The 7671-nt window shown below is 37.7% G+C and overlaps 1 long non-coding RNA gene across 2 annotated transcripts in view; it reads right to left on the reverse strand.

Moving 5' to 3' along the window:
• Positions 1–6902, reverse strand: part of LOC139034468 (uncharacterized) — an 86793-nt gene extending 79891 nt beyond the window's left edge. For both annotated transcript variants that reach the window (XR_011487003.1, XR_011487002.1), the window contains exon 1: positions 6638–6902. This is a non-coding gene — a long non-coding RNA (uncharacterized lncRNA). The remainder of the gene's footprint in view (positions 1–6637) is intronic.
• Between the last annotated feature and the right edge of the window lie 769 nt (positions 6903–7671).

Genomic DNA, 7671 nt, shown 5'->3' on the forward strand with positions numbered 1-7671 from the left:
AAGCTGTCAGAATTTTCAAGGGCATGACAGGGGATATGGGCCTCGTGCTCTTTGAATATAGGACGGTTCTATTCTTCGGAAAGAATTTTAGCTTGATGAATTCCTTGTTTGAAATTCTGATAAGTAAATCTCTGTTAACAGGGTGATAGTATTCCTGCCTTTTATACATTCCTAGATTTTAATGAAGTCATTAAATTCATTTTTAAAAGAAGATGAAGCCAGATATCAACCTTGACCTTGAGTGTCTCATTGACAATCACTTTTTAGTATAATAGAAAACATAACTTTGAATGACAATTTTGGTTAATTGTTCCCTGGGGGAAAAATAAGTTAATCACTTTATGACTCAGTTCCCTCATCTGTGAAATGAGTGAATCTGTTTAGATCTGTTAAGGCCCCTTACATTGTTAACATTTATGATTAATAAAATATAAACTATTGTATAAATTCAGACTTCTATTGTATTCATTGTTAGTAACAATAAAAGAATTCCATACATACATGCACCAGAAATTATACTGTACATAACTTTGCAGATCTCAGACAACAAGAAGGTGTTTATGCAGCAATGTTGTGAAGAATGTCACCAAGCAAAAATGGAAATAGGAACTGAGTTACATACAAAATGAAATTTTGTCAATTGGTTCAGTTTTCATTTGATTGTTATTCTCTTAATCTGGACTTCAACTTCATAAAACAGTTTCAAAATTATTATTTTATTAAACACTTAGATATTTTGCCTAGGCATATTGACTTGTAGCCCACGGAATTCCGTGGTGCCCCCTTACAGGTGTGTTTATGTATAACCTCAGAATCAAAGTTAAAAAAGTAATGGTTGGGAGGTCCCAGAATGGGCCTGAAGGGCTGCTTCCTATGACTGTCCTCCTGTGCAAACTTCTCAGAGAAACCCAGTGATCTGAGAACGGTTTCTCAGCTAGCTTCTGATGCCAGTTCAATGTCAGTCTTCCTAAAGATGAAGTACAAGCTACACAGTTTTCATATACCAGGTACTCCAATTGTGTCTAATGTCTCATTCAAGTATTCACAAGAAGTAAATATCTACTCTGTGCCAAGGATTATGCCAAGTCCTGGAAACACAAAGAAGCAATTCGAGAATTCAGATGTGGACTCATTTACCCAAGGAGTAAAATGTTAAAGTATTAGTCTGCATAGTAGACCTTCAGTCCATAATGTTGAAAGGAAAAATAAAAATTAAAATCATCCATGGCACCTTTCTGAGATCATAAAGAATAAAGAATAGAAAGAAAAGGAGATGCTTACATCAGAAGGTAGTACAGTTTGATTATAACTCATCATTACTCTGGTGTAAGTCATTTTCAGAGCAGTTAGGTTTGAGATTGTGATATTCTCAATCCAAACCAGTTTGGCCACAACTTGCTTTCCTATGAAGGACCCACAGAGAAAACCCTGGAGATAGATCCCGCCAAGTTTCACGTTAGGACAAGACCTGTGCAACCCACTGGGCTGAGCCTTGGGTCACTGCACTGTGCTAAAGATATAGAGCTTTCAAAGCAAGGTTCCAAACAGGGTCCCATCCACACCAGTGCCAAGAAAGAGAAGGGACCGATGAGTGGAAGCCAGCAGCAGAATGAGCAATGCAGCCATGAGCACATGCCTGTGATGAGATATTTTCCTTCTTCTGGTTTTCTAGTCTTATCAGCAGTGGCAGAGAGCCCTAACGGGTGCCAGAGAAAAGGGAGGGAAAGAACCTGGGGATGGAGGCTCTTGCTCTAGATGGAAAACAGTTTATTTCAAAGTGCAGGAAATGCAAATTTGGAGCTTCTAGAAGCAGCTCATTCTTTGAAGAAGAGAGAAAAATTGGACCTGAGTCTTTTCTATTTGCTTATTCAAAAATACACAAATCACAATAAAAATCCTAATTCTTTGTTAAGAAGTCAGTATAACATAGAATTTGAGTGAGTCTCATAAAACAGCTCAAGTGTTTCTATAAATGTTTTGAGTGTATTCCTAATAACACTCATAACATTATATAGTATTTTTGGATATGAATCTTGTTTTCTAAGACCACATCTTTACATCTAGACAGATAGAATCAGTCTAAGACCTATTGCAATCTCGACTTCCAAATACAAGATTCAACAAACTCTACAGAGAAGAGTGAGCAAAGATCCAGAAGTTTCCAACCAATACCTTGGTGATACATTAGCCCAACTAGTTTGATAAAAATTTCAACAAAATTCATTCTTTACTGTCAGTGTACAGTTGAAAAATTGTATTTCAAATTAAAAGCACAATAGCATGCCCTTTTATTCCAGCTCTGCAGCAAAATGGATAAACTAAGGTTCTTTTGAGAGATGCAAAAGTACGTTCAGAGTGTACTTATGCCACGCTTGCCTTCCCTTTCATGGAGCCTTGTGTTTACTTCAGTACCTCTGCATGACATCAGTACTCAGAAGTTAAACACAGGCTTAAAAGTAGTATCACTGCTCCTTACGTGTCCTCCAGAATGCTTATTCAACCTTTAGACATTCATTATACACCTTCTATGTGACAGAGATTGTACTAAATTCTGCGTTAATGAAAAAAAGATATAGCCCCTGTTTTCAAATCGTTCACAGTCTTTTGAAGGAAGTGACAAGCTGACAGACGAGAAAATTAGAACCACATTAGATTCAAGTACTTCATGGCAAATAGATGAGGAAAAAGTAGAAACAGTGGCAGATTTTATTTTCTTGAGCTCCAAAATTGCTGTGGATGGTGACTGCGGCCACAAAATTAAGAGACACTTGCTCCTTGTAAGAAAACTGTGACCAACCTAGAGAGCATATTAAAAAGCAGAGACATCACTTTGCCAACAAAGTTCCACATAGTCAAAGCTACGATTTTTCCAGTAGTCATGTACAGATGTGAGAGGTGGATCATGAAGGAGGCTGAACACCAAAGAATTGATGCTTTTGAATTGTGGTGCTGAAGAAGACTCTTGAGGGTCCCTTGGACAGCAAGGAGATCAAACCAGTCAATTCTAAAGAAAATCTACCCTGAATATTCATTGAAAGGACTGAAGCTGAAGCTCCAATACTTTAGCCACCTAATGCAAAGAGCCCACTCATTGGAAAAGACCCTGATGCTGGGAGAGACTGAAGGCAGGAGGAGAAGGGGGTGACAGAGGATGAGATGGTTGGATGGCATCACTGACTCAGCGGACATGAGGTTGAGCAAACTCCAGGAGACAGTGAAGGACAGGGAAGCCTCATGTGCTGCAGGCCATGGGGTTGCAGAGAGCTGGACAACTGAACAACAGTTGTTGTTCAACTTAGCAACTGAGCAACAACAGACCCAGGCACAGTCCTGAGGATAAAGTGGGGTGGGTGAAGGTGGGCGCAGAAAGGACTTTCTGACAGCTTGAGCTTAATGTTGAAGGTTAAGTTCAAATTAGCCAGGTAAGGAAGAGGAAGTAAGTGCTCCAGGTAGGGAGACCAACAAGTGCCAGCCAAGACGTGAGAAACTGCAGGGAGAGAGAGAGGAATCCCATAGTCCATACTAGGAAGTGTGGGTCTTTAGCCAAAGGTAATGGAGAGTCACTTTGGGAAAGTAACAGTATCAGATCCGTACTTTTGAGAAAGTCATCTGGCAACTTGCATAGGATGCAATAAAGATACACCAAACTGGACACAGAGGCTAAGGCAAAAATTCAAACATGGCCCTAGGAAGGTCTGAATTTCTTCAGACTCTTATCACCATCATCATCTGTGAGAGTATACAATATGGCAAGCCTGGTACACACATTATCTTAATTGATCCACACAATAAAAATAGTGTCTTTGTTGCGCCCATTTTACAGCTGGGATAAGTAGATAGAAGACTTCCCCTCACAAAGTAGTAACTAGAAAGCAAGACTGAAACCCAGGACATTTGCTATCAGGCCCTCATACTTAATCATAACTCCACGCATCTTCACATGATATACTGCATCTGAAGAGAAGTTCATCTACTACATTCCAGATATAAAGCAAGCAGGTGATAGCACTTCCCAGGTGGGGCTAGTGGTAAAGAACCCACCTGCCAATGCAGGAGACCTGAGATGTGCGTTCGATCCCTGGGCAGAGAAGATCCCCTGGAGGAGGGCATGGCAACCCACTCCAGTATTCTTGCCTGGAGAATCCCAAGGACAGAGGAGCCCGGTGGGCTACAGTCCATGGGGTCACAAGTAGTCGAACACAACTGAAGCGACAAAGCACATACCAGTTCTAGTGAGACAGGGAAGGACTCGCTTACTAATCAAGCAACCCCCAAAATGATGAGTACTCCATCCCTAGGTGCTCAGCAGGGACAGAAGGGGACACACATTTTTAAATATATGGTATGAGAACGTGATTTGTGACCAGTAAACAAAGGTTTGAAACATCAAACTCCTAACTAGAAATCTACTATAGGTTTTATCTGAAAGAAAGAAAAGTCAAATCAATCAGTTGCTTTCTTTGCTCATGGGTGTTCGAACTATGATTTTAATACCCCAGATTTTGTTCCCAACTTGCTTTCTTTTGACTAACACCTTCTCTATGAAAAAAAAAAAGTTATATTCATATTACTGTTTAAAATGCTACAGTATCAAAATATTGACTATTGAACTTAGCATTTTATTATTTTGAAAAGATATGGCAGTAGTACTCTAGTATAAAGCCCATTTTATTTGAGGTGACAGTTTCTAGACCCACTCATCCAAGCAAGAGCTTCATTATTTCTGGCAAGGATCCCAGGCAGGATCTCCATAACTCAGAACTTAAATATCACTTTTGTTCAGAACCAATTATGGTAATACTGCCAAAAATGCTTGAAATGCTCACCACCCCTCCCCCAATCAATCTTAGGAACAATGGATTTGGCAGGTAAGAATCTATCCTTTAATTTCAAATACACTTAATATACGGAGATCTATACATTAAATAAGACTGACCACAAATGAGATGCAGTATCTGTCAATCTCCCAGAATAATTTGTCTACATTTATTGAACAGGATTTTTTTTTTACCATTTTCTACATGCAAAATTAACTTGTTCCACATTTTTTAAAGAATCTCAAACTATACTTAATGAAAACCCAAGAGCAAATAATGTTTTCAGTACTTACTACTGAATAATTTTTTAATGTAAATTCTGAAGTACAAATAAAATCAATGCACTGAAAGTCTTGAATGATACATTAGCACAAGCACTTCCAAAGGCTATCACTTAACTTCCATTAGCCTTAAATACATGTTGTTGCAATAATATTTAAGTTTTGGTTTTCAAATTATTTGAAGCTGAAAAGAGAAGTTATATGCCATGTGTTGGACTGTAAGCCCTTTGAGAGTATGGAGGGACCACATCCATTCATTAGTTAATGCCAAGCCCAAGTATGCTTTCCACTTGAACATTGCTCACTAAATATTGGTTAAATGAACAAGTGAATGGAAGAATGAAAGAAATAAAAAGGAATGTTAACAATATCCTGGTGATTCAGGATAACTGTTCTTTAGTAAGAGAGAAAGGAAGATTCAAAGGCCTGGGTTATTAAAATTCATTGTCCACTATAATTGAACTCACAGGATAACTTGACTTAAAATCACAAGATAATTTCTCTCCAGTTACAGGCACAATAATCTGATATGGGCACAGTGCCAGCATGAGCACTGCAAGCCTTCAAAATTAGCACTGTTTTCTTGGACTTTGTGTTCTTTCCCAGAAGATAAGATTATTTCTTACCACTGTTTAGCACTTATATTTATGTCTGCTCATATCCGTTTCTCTAAGTAACCAATATGTTAAACAAAATGTCTCTATTTTGATCAAGATAAAATAAAATTGAATTAAACTACAGTTAGTCCTAATTTCTTATTAACAATTTCTCATAGGTTTAAAAATACTTGCTAAATTAGCATGTGACTTATCTTCTTACATGTTTATTTTCTTGTCATTTAAGGAGGAAACTCTTTTTCTGACTTGAAAATTTTGAAAGGAAAAAATGCATGTTTATCTTTGTAATCTAGGTCATAAATCTGTAATTTTTATTCCAACTTTATAATCAACATATTTTTTACCTTATAAAAGAATGAAAAATAAAGTCAACCACAAAGCAAATTGGGGAATAATTATTCTTAAAACCACAAAATAGTTACTATATGGGAACATAGGTCAGGGACTAAAATAAGATTTACTTAGAATTAAAATTTAAAGTATCTTTTCCTGAAATGATTCCAGAAAATTTGCAAAATATTTGTCCCTATTATAAACTCTTATAACTTTCATGGCTGTATGGTTTTTAATTATTTCACAGCATGGTATGAACTGAATTCTCTAGAGGCAAATACTCATGAGTCCATTTTGATTACATGTTACCCAGCATTTACTTGGAAGAAATAAGTGAAAACAGCATTTTAGTACAGCATTTCATATAAGTAAATGTCTTGGATATTTTTACAAACTCCAAAGATTCAAGTAAAAAAATAATGACATTCTAATTTTGGCTCAAGTATTTTGGATCACCTTCTGCATTTTGACATAAACTTCACATTCATTTTTGTTTTAGACTCCTTAGTAGGCAAAGTTCAACATATTACTTTACAGTCTTTTAATTAGAGGGGACTTTTAGGATTCAATGCAACGAAGTTTAACTTACCTTAAAAGAGACCGGTTTTCATGAACTCTTGCTAAAATGACCTGGGTTCTCTGGTCAAAAGTAATACAAAGAAAAAAAAAAAGTAATACAAAGACTGCCTTCTCTTCTCTTCTCTTCTCTCCTCTTCTCTGAGACCCAGTGGGTTGATGGTTCCCCTTCTGTCTGTGATAAGCACTGCGGAAGACTCAGAGTTTGTCCTCACTCCTGATGCCACACACCTTTTCTTGGCACTTCCTCTGGTCCCAAGGGAAAATTCCTGCAGAAATTTTCTTCTCCATAATCTCTTGACAGATGGCTCTGTTGGCAAGAGTCTCAACTTTTAGGAGCGCTTTAATAGGCTTTTATTCTCCCGCATCGCGTCTTCACAGGTTTTATTTTTTTAATTGCACATTGGTTGGTGCCTCAATGTCCTAACAGGCCGGAGCATCATTGCCCCCTTGGAGAACTCCCAGATAATCTGCTTCTCTTGTTTTCCATTTCAATAAATTTGCAGAGCTAGTTTCCTTTTAATGTTCCATTATTTTTCTGCTCATACACACAAAGGCAGTTGGAAAAAAGGCTCAAATATTTACTTTAAAGCACAAAGTGAATAAATATTGAACTGTTCAAATACAAAAAGTTATTTTGTATGGGCATTGATAAAGTTATAAACCAGAAGAAACAAAATCTTACAAATACCAACTTTCTTGACATTTCATGCTTTCCTCTGACAAATAGCTTTTATGTAATTTGTTTTCTCTCTCTCCCTCTCTCCATGCCCACACCCTTCTTCTTTTTGGAAAAATAAAGGAAACCTAGCCTGAAATTATAGATCCAATTGTCATTGAGATGTTACTTCAGTTCAGTTCAGTTCAGACGTTCAGTTGGGTCCGACTCTTTGCGACCCCATGAATCGCAGCATGCCAGGCCTCCCTGTCCATCACCAACTCCCGGAGTTTACTCAAACTCATGCCCATCGAGTCGGTGATGCCATCCAACCATCTCATCCTCTGTCGTCCTCTTCTCCTCCTGCCCCCAATCCCTCCCAGCATCAG

This window comes from Odocoileus virginianus, chromosome 3 (genome assembly GCF_023699985.2).
Source record: "Odocoileus virginianus isolate 20LAN1187 ecotype Illinois chromosome 3, Ovbor_1.2, whole genome shotgun sequence".
NCBI classification, from domain to species: Eukaryota; Metazoa; Chordata; class Mammalia; order Artiodactyla; family Cervidae; genus Odocoileus; species Odocoileus virginianus.